The following is a 16174-nucleotide window of genomic DNA, read 5'->3' on the forward strand; positions in this document are numbered from 1 at the left end:
GTCCGCCAGAGCAGAAATGCAACTAGCTTCACCCCCTCGCCCAACCTCGGCATTCATTCTCTCTCTCTCTCTCTCTCTCTCTCTCTCTCTCTCTCTCTCTCTCTCTCTCTCTCTCTCTCGGGCTACTTTGGAGTCTTGCATAGGAGACTATGCAAGAAATGTAGGGCTCTCTCTCTCTGCCAAGCACCCCAGAGAAATGTAGGGCTCTCTCTCTCTCTCTCTCTCTCTCTCTCTCTCTCTCTCTCTCTCCGACGGTGCCACCGCCGAGGTGGTGCTTTATGCTAGTTTTTCTCTATTTCTCCTTTTTCCCTTGCCCTTAACTAGCATTTTTGAAATTGAAAATGGCACGATATTAAGCTGAGACACATTTTTCATGAACACTACTCCATTAACATGTCAAATGTGTTCTAATAATCACTAAATTTATTATAGAAAAAAATGTTGCCTTATTGAGACCATCGTGAAATCTTCACATTGTTATTAGAGTGTTGACATTTTTTTACCTCTTTTTTTTAAGAGGGGCATGAGTATTATAAACATTATTTTTTATGCTTTTGATATATATTGTAATTTAATTAGTTCATCATTAAGGATAATATCAAAAAAAACTTAATATTTTATTATGAGACCACATGTTTCAAAATACTAGTCATTATTTTATTTTATTACATGCGAATCTTGCTAGATCCGTTCATTTGCTGTCTAGCAATAGCGCACAAGGCAAGCAAAACTCCTGCAGCAGTGAATTCAGATTTGAACCTAAGATCAATAGTGCCAGAAGTTCTCGCGCTAACCACCTCAGTCGTCTGCTTTTGCAATTGCCATCTTGTGCCTTTAATCTCAAAAAAAGCTGTTGCAACCTCCTCCGAGCATGTGATCCACCTATGGTTGCCACCTGATGTTGCCTTGATTCTCACGTCCTTGCGTTGACATCCCCTTCAATTATGAAGGCCATCATCACCCCTCAAGATCATCGCCTTTTTTTTTATTTCAACTTGGTCATCAGAATCTATTCAAGATTCACCACCTACCTTCTTTCTTGAAAATCGTAGGGACATACTAGTCATTTCCCATGTTTCTCACACAAAGAAACCTCTTACTATGAAATCCTTCTCAATAGCCTTAAGTAGGCCATAGTGAATTTTCACCTTCTTAGAAATTCAATCCTTGTGCTTTTTGGATAACAGCTTTATTGGTGAAGGCTTTTCAATCTGTGGTTGCCATAGAGTGATGTTTAATAATATAAATAAACCTTGTGATGACAATTTTTTCCTAGGTGCTTTGTCAATTATTTCTATGCTTTGTATTACAATAATTTCATGTTCATGATATATTTGATCAATTTTCTTTATTTTTTATTTTTTGTTTCGGATATGACTGGTACAAGCAGGAGTTGAGGCTACCACAAAACTAGGTCGACTCGTGACAATTTTTTGGTTGATAGTGGTTCTAGTGATTCCAACAAGCTATACTGCAAGCCTGGCTTCTATGCTGACAACCAACCAATTGACTCCTAGGGTTAAAAGCTTTTCAGAGCTACTAAAAAGTCGCCTACCACTTGGATATCAAAGTCGAAGTTCTTATACAAGAACAATCTTGCAAACAGTATACCATGTAGATCCCTCCAAGCTGATACCATTGGACAGTAAGAGAGAATATGAACAAACTTTCCAAAATGAACAAGCAGCTGCCATCCTTGATGAGTCACCCTACATCGACAATTTTCTCAACTCGAAATGTGGCTCATATGTCAAAGTTAGCGATGTCATTACATTCGGAGGCTTGGGATTTGTAAGTGAATTCTTTTATCATGTTAATTCCTTAAGTTTCAAAGAGAGAACCTAGCTGAAGAAAGTATTAACAATGAACATTTGATCAGCTCTACACTAAGTAACATTAAGTAACACTAGTAAAACAGTGCCGCCTTCGGCGGCAACATGGCCCCTCTTACCCTCAAGCCCCTTCCTCCTCGCAAATTTCATAAAGCAAATCAAAAAAAGTATATTCTCTCTCTCTCTCTCTCTCTCTCTCTCTCTACTTTTGGTCTCATAGATCATAATGGCCTTTTGGAGGCATGGATATAACATTTTGTTTCATTTTGTTTCATCTCTATGCAAAGGCATGTTTGAATTTTCGAAAATAATTTGACACAATCATCACAACTTTCCAAAAAGAAGGCTAAATACTCCCAAAAAAAATTTAGACCCTAATCATATTGGCATACTCTACATTAAGTGTGACCCATGACATAACTTCAACCTTGGAAACCTGACTATTCTGCTCAAATTGTTAGCTGCTCTTGCTTTCTAGCTTCCAAGTATTCAATAGCCGATTACCAAAATGAAGCATTGTACCCAGATCTCCTGGAAAGACACCTTTTCTTGTGATACGCAAAAGTTTCAAAAGCGGATCCCGCTCGCTCTTTACCGTGACACATAATATTTATGAGACTTGGATGTAAGGAGCTCACAAAAAATTCCTATCACATAATTTCATGTGGAAGGAGTGGTGTAGGCTCCCAACACATTGGAGAGAGAGAGAGAGAGAGAGAGAGAGACGTTCGACTAAGCGTCATCCAAGTGTGAGATGAGAAGCTGAAAACAGCTGCCTCGTGCTTTAGAGATGCAAGCGCATGTGACTCCATCTAGAGAAACACCCTCGCTTCACATCCGCCAAGAACAGCCCAAAAGCTTCTTGGCCCTGCCCAAGTTCGAAAGATCCCGCAAATCATTACATTCCAAAAGATGATGACATCCCAGACAGGAAGACCCTCAAGCACTTTGTGCGCTTTATGAAGTGTACCATATTTGGCATACATGTTGACAAGGGAGTGCCAAGCACGACATTTTCTTTCAACAAACCCCGGCTGACAATATCATCGTGAATTCTTTTGCCCATAAAAGCATCTTGTGTAATGCCACATGACGTCAAGGCACAAGTATACATGGTTGCATCGGGAGAGATGCTCGCCCGAAGCTGACCCTTGCCTTCAAGATCCAAGCGCGCATATGATTGCATCTCGAAATACACCCTCGCTTCGCATCCGCCAAAAACAGCCCAGAGCTTCTTGGTCGTGCCCAAGTTGGGTAGATCCCGCAAATCAATGCTTTCCAAGAGACGACGACATCTCGGACAGGAAGCTCCTCAAGCACTTTATGAAGTGCACCACATTTGGCATGCATGTTGACCAAGGCAATGCCAAGCACGATGTTTTTTTTTTAACAACCATCGACTGACAATATCATAGCGAATTTGTTTGCCCATATCTGCATCTTGTGTAATGCCACATGCCTTCAAGTGTTCATTATTGCATTTGCAGAGATGCCTCCTCTCTACATTCGCTGAAAACAGCCCGGAGCTTGCTGACCCTTGCACTCATATTGCAAGCGTATGTAAGTGCATCTGGAGGGAGACCCTCCGCCGAAAACAGCCCAGAGCTTCTTGGCTCTTTCCAAGTTGGGCATATCCCGCAAATCAGTGCATCTCAAGACATAACGACGACATTCCGGACAGGAGGCTCCTCAAGCACTTCGTGTGCTCTATGAAGTGCACCACATTTGGCATACATGTCAACCAAGGCACTGCCAAGCATGTTGTTTTCTTTCAACAAACCCGACTGACACTATTATCGCAAATTCTTTTGCCCATATCAGCATCTTGTGTAATGCCACATGCCTTGAAGGTGCAAGTGTACTTGTTTGCATTTGGAGAGACGCCCTCTCTCTGCATCTGCTGAAAACAGCCCGGAGCTGACCCTTGCCTCCAGGTTGCACGCGCATGTGATTGCATCTTGAGACACACCCTCGCTTCCCATCCACCAAAAACAGCTCAGAGCTTCTTGGCCCTACCTAAGTTTGGTAGATCCTGCAAATCATTGCATTCCAAGAGACGACGACATCCCAGACAGGAAGATCCTCAAGCGCATTGTGTGCTTTATGCAGTGCACCACATTTGGCATACATGTCCACCAAGGCAGTATCACCATCTTGCTTGGTCTCATGTGCGTTGAATATGGAACCGCTGATGAAGTGCTTCTAGAGAGACACCCTTGCTTTGCATCAGCTGAAAACAGCCTATAACTTCTTGGCCATGCCCAAGTTGGGCAAATCCCGCAAATCAGAGAATAAAACAAATCTCCATCTAGAGAAACACCCTCGCTTCGCATCCGCCAAGAACAGCCCAAAGCTTCTTGGCCCTGCCCAAGTTCGAAAGATCCCGCAAATCATTGCATTCCAAGAGACGATGACATCCCGGACAGGAAGATCCTCAAGCACTTTGTGTGCTTTATGAAGTGTACCACATTTTGCATCCATGTTGACCAAGGGAGTGCCAAGCACAACGTTTTCTTTCAACAAACCCCGGTGGACAATATCATCGCGAATTCTTTTGCCCATAAAAGCATCTTGTGTAATGCCACATGCCGTCAAGGCGCAAGTATACGTGGTTGCATTGGGAGAGATGCCCGCCCGGAGCTGACCCTTGCCTTCAAGATCCAAGCGCATGTGATTGCATCTTGAAAGACACCCTCACTTCGCATCCGCCGAAAACAGCCCAAAGCTTCTTGGTCGTGCCCAAGTTGGGTAGATCCCACAAATCAATGCTTTCCAAGAGACGACGACATCTCGGACAGGAAGCTCCTCAAGCACTTTCTGTGGTTTATAAAGTGCACCACATCTGGCATGTATGTCGACCAGGGCAATGCCGAGAGTTCAACAGCGAATTTGTTTGACAATATCATAGCAAATTTGTTTGCCCATATCTGCATCTTGTGTAATGCCACATGCCTTCAAGTGTACATGATTGCATTTGCAGAGATGCCTTCTCTCTGCAATCGCTGAAAACAGCCTGGAGCTGGCTGACCCTTGCCTTCATGATGCAAGCATATGTGATTGCATCTGGAAGACACCCTCCACCGAAAACAGCCCAGAGCTTCTTGGCCCTTTCCAAGTTAGGCATATCCCGCAAATCAGTGCATCTCAAGAGATGACGACATTACGGACAGGAGGCTCCTCAAGCACTTTTTGTGCTTTATGAAGTGCACCACATTTGGCATACATGTTGACCAAGGCACTACCAAGCATGTTGTTTTCTTTCAACAAACCCGGCTGACACTATTATCGTGAATTCTTTTGCCCATATCAGCATCTTGTGTAATGGCACATGCCTTTAAGGTGCAAGTGTACTTGTTTGCATTTGGAGAGACCCCCTCTCTATGCATCTGCTGAAAACAGCCCGGAGCTGACCCTTGCCTCCAAGATGCAGGCGCGTGTGATTGCATCTCGAGACACACCCTCACTTTGCATCCACCAAAAACAGCTCAGAGCTTCTTGGCCCTACCCAAGTTTGGTAGATCCTGCAAATCATTGCATTCCAAGAGATGACGGCATCCCAGACAGGAAGATCCTCAAGCACTTTGTGTGCTTTATGCAGAGCACCACATTTGGCATACATGTCGACCAGGGGAGTATCACCGTTTTGCTTGGTCTCACGTGCGTTGAATATAAAACCGCTGAAGAATTGCGTCTAGAGAGACACCCTTGCTTTGCATCAGCTAAAAACAGCCCATAACTTTTTGGGCGTGCCCAAGTTGGGCAAACCCCGCAAATCAGAGAATTCCAATAGACAATGACATCCCGGACAGGAAGCTCCTCAAGCACTTTTTGTGCTTTATGAAGTGCACCACATTTGGCATACATGTCGACCAAGGCTGTGCCAAGCACGTCATTTTCTTTAAACAAACCCCGGTTGACAATATCATCGTGAATTCTGTGAGCAGACTTGGACACTCCAAGTCGAGATTCTACCACGACACAACAGAGATTCACTTCAAAACAGTTCACAGTTCACAATTGATTCGACACTGGCCCTGCGGAGTTCCGTGCCTGGAGATGTTGGCCCCAAAGACTCGCGCCCCTTTCGGTATTTCTTTTTGTATTAATCTGTTGCACAAAGTACACGGAGTGGCTGGGTCTCATTCTCAGACTCTGCGTCCAGATGCTCTGAGAAGTGAGAGGCCAAGCCACACTTATAAAGAGTTACAAGGGATGCCAAAAGCAGAGCCCCAAAAGCTGCCCATTGAAAATAAAGCAACTTTTAAAAAATAAATTCCTACTCTCAAACTTTGCGTGGAAACTAAAGCAACATTTGCGTAAACTTTTCCAACTTAAATTTGCGTAGAAAAACAGCCAGACATCAGCGTGTGCTTTTCCGTACTGCCAGCCACATCATCCCCTACGATGCCGTACACGCCACGTCAGCATAACAGCGTGGGTTCCAGAGAGCTGCCACGTCAGACTTTCCACCAGGGGCGGGTGTGTGCGTGTACAAGGCAGCCATGTGTGTACAGGGCAGCCACGTCACCAATTTGTGACATACCTCCCTCTTGAAAGCATTGTAATCACCCTCGATTACGCCTGCAAAACAGACAGAAGCCATAAACTGTCTTAGCAGACATTGACTGTTAGTACCGACGCACTAGGAAAAACACATCTAGCACATGTACCAATCGACAGTCACATCACAAGACATCTCTTGACATCACATGACAAATCACATTCACAAATTCATTCGGATCTTAGACCATGATTTATCGGCAACATAGCAATCACATCTAGATCCACTCAGGACCTCACAGATGCCCGATTTACTAATCCCTATTGCAACCATGTCTATCGAGATCATTTAGACCAAAATGTTGCAGTCATTTCGTCTATCAATTCCTGCACTTAAACAAGTCAAGAACAAATCAGTATCATATTAACTGGAATTCCAGCTCATAAAGTCATTACAGCAGAATACTGTCAACTCACAGTATCCCTGAAACTCAAAGACACATCAGTGACTTTAATATCAAAAACAGAGGCAATATGTTGACGAAGGAGCGGAGCAACTCCCCTCTTGTGCATACCCGCTACATTAGATTCCGCCCAAGCTGAATTCTGGGTTCCATTTAGAATAGACTATGCTAATCCAAATGCTTCAAGGTAAAGATTCACAATCAAAGGTGTATATGCTAGGTCCTCCTCCTCTATCCACTTCGCATCAAATGCAAGATAGTTCTTGAATTCAACCAAGAACTGCCTTATCGCTTTACCCTTAATCTTTCTGTCTTTATGTGCCCATATCTGTTCGGAAACAAGAATCTCCTCGTTTTCTTCCACTTTGGGTTGCTCATTAGGCTTCCCATCTTCGGGTACATCGTCTTTAAAAGGCTTCAAGAGACTCACATGAAAAGCATTGTGAATCCTCCAAGTGTCGGGCAGCTTCAATCTAAAGAAGACATCATTTATCTTTTCGGAGATCTGGAAAGGTCCGTAGTATCCAAAGTTTAGTATCACATACTAAACTTTGGAAAAAGCCTCTCCTTTCTCTTTTTCTTTCTCAGGCATGCCTTCTCAAAACATAAGAGCACCCAATCGTTCTCCTTCAATTTCAAATCGCGACAATGGAGATTTGCTACCTTTTTCTATCTTTCTTGAGATTTCTGCAAAGCCTCGCGGACCTTGACAAAAGTTGTGTCCAAGTCACGCGTGTACTCATTGGCTTCAAAAATCTTATCTTTCGTGCTTAGGAAGGGTGGAACCTTCATAGCACGTTCAATAATCTAAATGGCGCCTTCCCCGTCGAAGAGTGTATCGTGTTATTGTAGGCAAATTCCACCAAAGGTAAATACTTTTCCCATTGAGTCTTCTAATTCGAAATGTAAGACTTCAATAAATCTAGTACCACTGAATTGGCAATCTCAGATTGCTCGTCAGTTTGTGGGTGGAAAGATTACGAGAACTACAACCACGTGCCAATGTTCTCCGAAATAGCCTTCCAAAACAAACTCGTGAATCTGGGGTCCCTGTCTGAGACAATCGTCTCGGGCATACCATGTAATCTGAAGATCTGGGCCACAAACAGTCTCGCTAAGTGATCCGGCTTGACTGTTTTCTTCACTGCAATGAAATGAGCCTGCTTGCTAAATCTATCAATAACAATCCAGATACCATCATGACCACTCTGTGTTCGTGGGAAATCAAAAATGAAATCCATCGCAATACTTTCCCAGGGGCGGGTGGGTAGGGGCAAAGACTGTAACAATCCCTATGCTTTATGCATGTCAAACTTGACCTTCTGGCATACCAAGCAACTATGTACAAAATCGTCCACATCCTTCTTGAGTCTCGGCCAAAAGAAGTATCTCTCTAGCCCTTTCAAGGTGGTAGCAATGCCGCAGTGACCCGTAAAAGGTGGACAGTGGCATTCGGTCGTAACCTTTTCCATCAACGGCTGTGTAACGAAGAACATGGTTTTCCTCATCAAGTAGCCATCTCGAATGGAATATCCCGCTACTATCTCCCTATTCCGTATCCGAGTGAAAATATCTGCAAAATCTGTATCTGTGGCATACTGATCGACCGTATCCTCGAAGTTCCTATGATGAATCGCAGAAATAGCCAGAACCAACGGCTTCCAGGGCAAAGCATCTGCCACCAAATTCTTTTGTCCCTGCACATGGACAATCTGGAAGTGAAACTATGACAAGATGTTCGCCCACTGCATCTGCTTTTCTAATAGCTGCTTTTGTGACAAGAAGTAGCGTAAACTCTGATGCTCTGTGAAGACAGTAAAATCCGCTCCGAGTAAGTAATGTCACCACTGAGTAAGAGCATGGATAACCGCCAAAAGCTCTTTCTCATAAGTCTGTGTTGTAATTCAGGCCTTGACAACAATCGGCTCTCATAGGCAATGACATAACCTTCTTGCATTAAGACCGCACCCAGACTACGACCACGAGCATCACAATATACTTCAAATGACTTCTACAAGTCCGGCAAAGTCAAAATTGGTCCTGTAGTCAATTTCTCTTTCAGTGTTTGAAAGGCAGTCACCTCTGTGGGTCCCCACGAGAAAGGGACTCCTTTCTGTGTCAAAATATGCAAAGGGGAAGCAAGCTCTGCAAACTTTCTAATGAACCGCCTATAGTACGAACACAAGCCCAAGAAGCTTCTGCCTTCATGGACATTCTTCAAATCGGGCCAATCACGGATAGTCTCTATCTTGGCTGGGTCTATCTGCACTCCTGTTGCTGACACAATGTGTCCCAAAAAGTGTATCTCTAGTAGGAAAAATTCACTTTTCTTCGCATTAATCACCAACTTGTGATCTTGTAATGCCTGAAAGACTTGTAGCACATGTTCTCTATGTTCTGTCTCATCGTTGGGAGAAAACAATGATGTCGCCAAAGAAAGTGCAAACAAATAGTCTATACTCTCGAAAATCATGTCCATCATCCGGTTATATGTCGCAGGAGCATTGGTTAGCCCAAAGGGCATCACCAAAAACTCAAATAACCCAAAAGTCGTCCGAAAAGCTGTCTTGTAGACATCTCCCAGCTGTCTTGTAGACATCTCTTGGCGCGATTCGGATCTGATGATATCCGCTCTTCACATCGATCCTGCTAAAGCACGAGGATCCCTGTAGAATATCATTGATCATAGAAATCGGAAATCTGTTCTTCATGGTGATTTTGTTGAGAGCTCTATAATCGATGCACATTCTCCAAGATCAGTCTTTCTTCAAAACCAACAACACTGAAGAGCAATGCGGTGAAGTACTAGGCTGGACAAGACCCTTTTCCAAGAGGTCTTTCACTTAGTTCATATTCTCTTCATTCTGGGCTTGGCTTACATGGTAAGGTGGCCGATTCGGTGGTGTGCTTCCAGGTATCAGATCAATGATATGATCCTCAAGACGAGCGGGTGGTAACTCGCCTGGCAGGCCCTCTAAAAGCAATCGGCTTGAGTGTGGAGAAAATCTTGGCATTCTTTATCACATTCTGACATATTTGTCCTATTCTCATCACTCAACTCTCTCAAAAAGATAAGAGTAAACAAACAGACTGGATTTTATTAATTTTGAAACGGCCGAAGCCGATACAATAGGGACAGACTCGCCCTTAAGTTTCACATCAAGTACAATGGTTCGGCCCTTCTCTGTAGTCAAAGTCGCTTTTCTCGCCCGATAGACGACCACGGCGTTGTTCATATGGTACCAGGGAATTCCCAAGAGGACATCACAACCTTCCAAGGGCATTATGTAGAAGTCCTCGTGTCCCAAATACACATGACAATGCAACCGAAATTTGCCAATGACACGTGTAATGGCTACGTCCCTGCCATGTGCCACTAGACTGCCTCTGCTAGTGCTCCCATCCGATTGGGTGTGATCTCGAGCCGCGCCGGCAATTCAGGTAAAATGAAGTTTGCCTTGGCTCCTCCATCAAAGAAAATCAGGGCTTCCTGGTCTTTCACTCTGCCCCAAGCTCGGCAAAGTTCTGTACTCTCATCAATCGTGCTTGGGTCAGTACCCATGCAATCTAGAGCCAGCCCTGCTTTCATCTTGCCTTTTTGTCCACGTTCCTCAGCTGCTTTCGAACTCTCAGAACTATCTTCATCCTTGTTGTTCTGTTCTTTCTGTGCCTTTTTAGGGCACTTCGCGGAGATATGCTCAATTTCCCTGCATCCAAAGCGCTTTCTCTCTTTGATGTAGAGAGCTCTCTCTCGAAGAGTAAGCTTGGGTGGTGCATCCTTTTCTTTCTTTTCTAGGTTGCTCTTCTTCTTTCTACTTTCATTGTTCGAAGTTTGTTCGGTCCTTTGCATCATGATTTCATCTGTGGGTACATCAAACTGCCTTAGTGAATGGTAAAACCCCGTTTCGCATGAATTCCTAAATGGAATCTGACTTTTGCTCTAAGCAGTGATCTCGGATCTCTGTAGAAAGTCCCAAGGTAAACCGCTCAATCTGTTCTTTGAACGAGATCTTCTTAAGTGAAGAGACTGGTAGAAAAGAGCTCCAGAATCTCTCGCAATAAGCGTCCAATGAATCTCTCTTGGTCATCCGAAGATGGTTCCAACTAGTTCGTATGTCACGTTCGTACTCCCGAGTCAACCAGAAAGAAATAAAAAGCCTCAGCCATTTAATTGGCGCTTTCTTGTTCAATAGAAGCGTGGACCACCAAGTTTGAGCATTTCCCCTGCAATAAGAGGTAGTCCTCCGAATCTTGGAGTGCTCTGAGTAACACCCTCCAGAGAAAGCTATGTCAAATTGTTGTATGAAAGCCTTCAAAGCATATACCTAGATGAATCCAGGATAAGCCCAGATTCACCCTTGAAGGAAAGTGCAAGGTATAGACCCATGGTAGTCACCCACAAGACAATATAACCATCAGCTCCATCATGCATAGTATTGACTAAATACCACGACATCCCCACTAACGTCGTCAGTGCCCAATAGTGGGTGTAGAACTAGGTACTAACATATGCTCCCCAACACAGCACACACCACACGCACACACACACATGAGCATACATCAACACAAAGTTTAGCGTGCTAAATTTATGTCATGACTCGGGAGATCAAGGGCAGACTCAGCCATAATGAAGCCTAGCACTAAAAGAAGCATTAAATCGAAAAAATTAGAACAAAAATGAGGTAGTTGATAGGGCATACGCACCACAAAAGATAGAAAGAATTAGCACAATATCAACTGGTCGTAACTCGGACGAAAACTTCACAATGTGAAGTCTGCATGTCCGCAATACGACTAAAAAATATACCTAGATGAATCCAGGATAAGCCCAGATTCACCCTTGAAGGAAAGTGCAAGGTATAGACCCATGGTAGTCACCCACAAGACAATATAACCATCAGCTCCATCATGCATAGTATTGACTAAATACCACGACATCCCCACAAACGTCGTCAGTGCCCAATAGTGGGTGTAGAACTAGGTACTAACATATGCTCCCCAACACAACACACACCACACGCACGCACGCACATGAGCATACATCAACACAAAGTTCAGCGTGCTGAGTTTCTGTCATGACTAGGGAGATCAAGGGCAGACTCAGCCATAATGAAGCCTAGCACTAAAAGAAGCATTAAATCGGAAAAATTATCACAAAAATGAGGTAGTTGATAGGGCATACGCACCACAAAAGATAGAAAGAATTAGCACAATATCAACTCGTCGTAACTCGGACAAAAACTTCACAATGTGAAGTCTGCATGTTTGCAATACAACTAAAAATATACCTAGATGAATCCAGGATAAGCCCAGATTTACCCTTGAAGGAAAGTGCAAGGTATAGACCCATGGTAGTCACCCACAAGCCTTCAAAGCATCTCGAAATCCAGAAAATGTGTCAAATTTAATTGACTGTCACCTTCTTGAACTCTCGGACTTTCTTGCTTTTATCTTCGAGAAAGTCATACTGGTAGGCTTTGTAAAAATTCTTCTTCCTTGCATAGAATCTGCGGTCATCGGAGTCCGAACTATCCAAAGACGAGTCCTCCGTAGAATTGTTCGAAACTGGGCGAGATTTAGACTTCTTTGCCTTTTTCTTGCCCTCTCCGAAGAGTTGCTTTTTACTTCGCTTTTTGCCTTTTCTATCTTCTTCGCTCAAATCGAAAGAGCTAGAAGAACTCCAAGTGAAACCGGCCCGTGGGGCGATAGGCTTTGGCTTTCACCCGAAATTCTTTACTTTAGACACACACAGAGAGAACGTGCAAAGGAAACCTCTGATGGGAATTAACACTTAAGCACACACAAGGCTAGGAAGCTAGAATGCTCCGAGCAGACGCCGACAACCTGTAGGCCCCAATATTGGCTTCCCTTTCGGTATTTCTTTTTACTTCAACAGAGGGAATAAAACCAGTGATTTCCTACGAGCTGTCCCGCATAATCCGGGCTGAAATCCACCTGTTCTGGGCCGATTTTGGCAACATAACTATACTAGGACGCTTCACAGACAATATCCCCACGCAATAGATGACTTTCACGACGCATACGCCGAATTCACATGTACCTGCAGGGGATTAGCCACTAGCTAATCCAGTACCTATGCAAGAGGCTCTTGCCTCGGCAATCGTGCATGAACCCACACAACTATACATCAATTAAATGAAAAGCCCTCTTGTGGGGCATCACATAACTGCACGTAGGCGAGAGAGAGAGAGAGAGAGAGAGAGAGAGAGAGAGAGAGAGAGAGCAGTGTATCGTGTGCACAGGATCACTCCTAGCACCACACTGTACATAGAGGGGAAAGGAAGCACTTCATAGCTCTTAACCTGTGACAGAGAACTCCAAAATGAGCCTCCCAGCTATAAATTCAGCGCTACCTTCTCTTGCATGAGGAAAGTGCACAGAAATGTGCCACTTGGCACAATTACACGCATTTTCTTGTTTCAGGGTTGCCGCCTAAAAATCTCCCGACCAGTTGCCCAATTGACTTCGCGACAGAGTTGTAAAATGTTCCCAGTGTCATTCCAAAGGTAATGACGCGAACACATTTCACGGCCCAAAATAGCAGTTTCCTAAATTTTAGGAGATGCTTCCGTTGGGCTCCCAATGGTCATCTAACCATCTATCCTCATTGGGACCGCATCCAAAAGTGCAATGTGGCCCAACTATTGGATACTTTCTGTTGGTGATTCCACCTTGACTTTATGCCTTTTATTGAGTTCACTTCCTAATATCCACCAACTTGCTAAGTGCGACGGTGGGACCTACATGACCTTGCACTGAGCCTAGACATCCTCTTACTGTACGAAACAAATTCCAATGCCGTCCAACTTCCCGTCTGCGGGTGAAACTACCGTTCACATTGGCCATACAATGTCCGACCATTTGCAACTTCAAAAAGAGGATCTCAAAAATAAAACAAAAATCATTAGAAAGAAACCAACAACTAAGGTTAGCAGCTGCCACGTCCTCGTGACACGAAGAAGAAGAAGAAGAAGAAGGTAATCCTTCAAACCGCACACGCTTCTTCTGCTTTCTTGCCGAGGCAAAAGTAGATTGACGACCCAAATAACCCGAGAAGTCAATTCCTTTCTTCTGCTTTTTGTCATGCTTTTTAGTTTTGTTCTGCACGTCAACAAGCTAAGAAATCCGTGCATCAACCACCTCTTCTAATTCTTGCTCAGTAAACATCCTTGGAGTAGGAGGTTTCTTGAGTATCAGTTTGGGGGTTGGTTCCGTAGTTTGCTTCCACTGTGCATACACCTCGTCGAAGGAGGTCTGGGTCATAAATTTTGCAAAAGTAGATTGACGACCCAAATAACCCGAGAAGTCGGTTTCTTTCTTCTGCTTTTTGTCATGCTTTTTAGTTTTGTTCTGCACGTCAACAAGCTAAGAAATCCGTGCATCAACCACCTCTTCTAATTCTTGCTCAGTAAACATCCTTGGAGTAGGAGGTTTCTTGAGTACCCATCTCTTCAAGCTCCGCCGGAGTAGGCCGAGGTGGGCCGTACTCACGTGAATCTTCTTCATGATCTCTTCCCGCATCTCCAGATGCAGAAGGAATCGATTGATCTCTGTCAAAATCCATAAGTGCCACGTAAGAAGGATCGGATTTCCCTGTAGAAGAGAAATCGGCCGCGCTCTGATACCCCTATAACAGACTTAGACACTCCAAGTCGAGATTCTACCGCGAAACAGCACAGATTCACTTCAAAACAGTTCACAATTCACAATTGAATCGACACTGGCTGGCGAAGAGATGTTGGCCCCAAAAACTCGAGCCCCTTTCGGTATTTCTTTCTGTATTAATTTGTTGCACAATGTACATTGAGTGGCTGGGTCTCACTCTCAGACTCTACGTCCAGATGCTTTGAGAAGTGAGAGGCCAAGCCACACTTATAAAAAGTTACAAGGGATGCCACACGCAGAGCCCCAAAAGCTGCCCATTAAAAATAAAGCAGCTTTTAAAAAATAAAGCCCTCTCTCTCTCTTTCAAACTTTGAGTGGAAACTAAAGCAACATTTGCGTAAACTTTTCCAACTTAAATTTGCGTAGAAAAACAGCCAGACATCAGCGTGTGCTTTTCCATACTGCCAGCCACATCATCCGCTTTTTCTGGCACTGCCGTACAGGCCTACCACGTCAACAAAACAGTGTGGGTTCCGAAGAGCTGCCGCGTCAGCCTTTCCAACAGGGACGGGTGTGTGCATGTACAGGGCAGCCATGTGTGTACAAGGCAGCCACGTCACCAATTTGTGACAAATTCTTTTGCCCATATCCGCATCTTGTGTAATGCAACATGTCTTCAATGTCACGTGCACATCTAACCCTATGTATACGTGGCCAAGCTACTTCATGACTAGGGTTCAGTTAAGTTCAGTTCAGTTAGCTTAGGAAGTGTTCTGGCACTTTTGTGAGTCTGTTCGCAAGCACTTAGAGTAGATGCATATCCTCTGGTTACACACAGCATGATCATCAACATTACCGTCATATTCCATCAGGAGCATTTTACAATGCTAAAAACCTATTTTCTCTATTTTAGCCATTTTTCACTTATTATTTTTAAGTGACTTTTGTTGGGAAACTGGGTAGGGCAATTTGACAAGCAAGTATATAAGAAACCTAGCGCTAGCATTATCTAGCAGAAGAGGCAGCAGGGACCTGTGTCCAATAGTGCACCTTCTCAGCAAGACCCCCCTCGGACAGTCAACCTAGCGTTTTCAGCCATCAACAAGAATCAACCAACGTTTTTCATCAATTGCAGATCAGCCCCATCATTTTGCATTTGCAGACCAACCTGGCGATAGCAGACTCAGCAGATCCCCTAGCGTTTTTACAGCAAGTCAGAAATCAGCCTAGCGTTTTTGGACAGCAAAACCCTTAGCATTTTGCAGATTCACCGCGACAGAACCAACACATGCATTAGCGTTTTGCATTTTCAGCATCAAGACACCGCAGAACAGCCCCGAACTTTGCAGATCTCACCTTTCCACAACAGATCCTCGCCGCACCGTTAGATCAGCCAAAGTTTGCAAATTCAGCTCGGAAAACGCAGATTTCAGCATCTGCGTTTTCAGCGCGTCGTCGTCGCATCGTCGTCATCGCCATCGTCACTGACATAGAGTCAGAATTCAACAGATACCAGATCTGCAGATTTCTGCCATTAGAGTTTTAAGCTTTCAGCCCATCTCGTCGTCGTTCTCATCGTCGGCAAGTCCATAGCATTGTAGAGATTTGTGCAATCAATGATAGACCGCTCTCGCCGTAGAGAGTGGGGCCTTCGGAGGAGGGTTTGACAACATTCTGGTGTTGTATTCTCTCTCTCTCTCTCTTAGTCTCAACACCTTCATTCACAGTGTTTATCCACTTGTTTGTGATCAT

At 44.1% G+C, this 16174-nt stretch overlaps 1 long non-coding RNA gene across 2 annotated transcripts in view; it reads right to left on the reverse strand.

The window, feature by feature from the left end:
* Positions 1-2052: 2052 nt before the first annotated feature.
* The window catches only part of LOC147416516 (uncharacterized), a 44030-nt gene continuing 29908 nt past the window's right edge, over positions 2053-16174 (reverse strand). For both annotated transcript variants that reach the window (XR_015187507.1, XR_015187506.1), the window contains exon 2: positions 2053-6413. This is a non-coding gene — a long non-coding RNA (uncharacterized LOC147416516). The remainder of the gene's footprint in view (positions 6414-16174) is intronic.

Source organism: Adiantum capillus-veneris, unplaced genomic scaffold (genome assembly GCF_014529385.1).
Source record: "Adiantum capillus-veneris isolate H3 unplaced genomic scaffold, ASM1452938v2 Hic_scaffold_865, whole genome shotgun sequence".
Classification (NCBI taxonomy): domain Eukaryota; kingdom Viridiplantae; phylum Streptophyta; class Polypodiopsida; order Polypodiales; family Pteridaceae; genus Adiantum; species Adiantum capillus-veneris.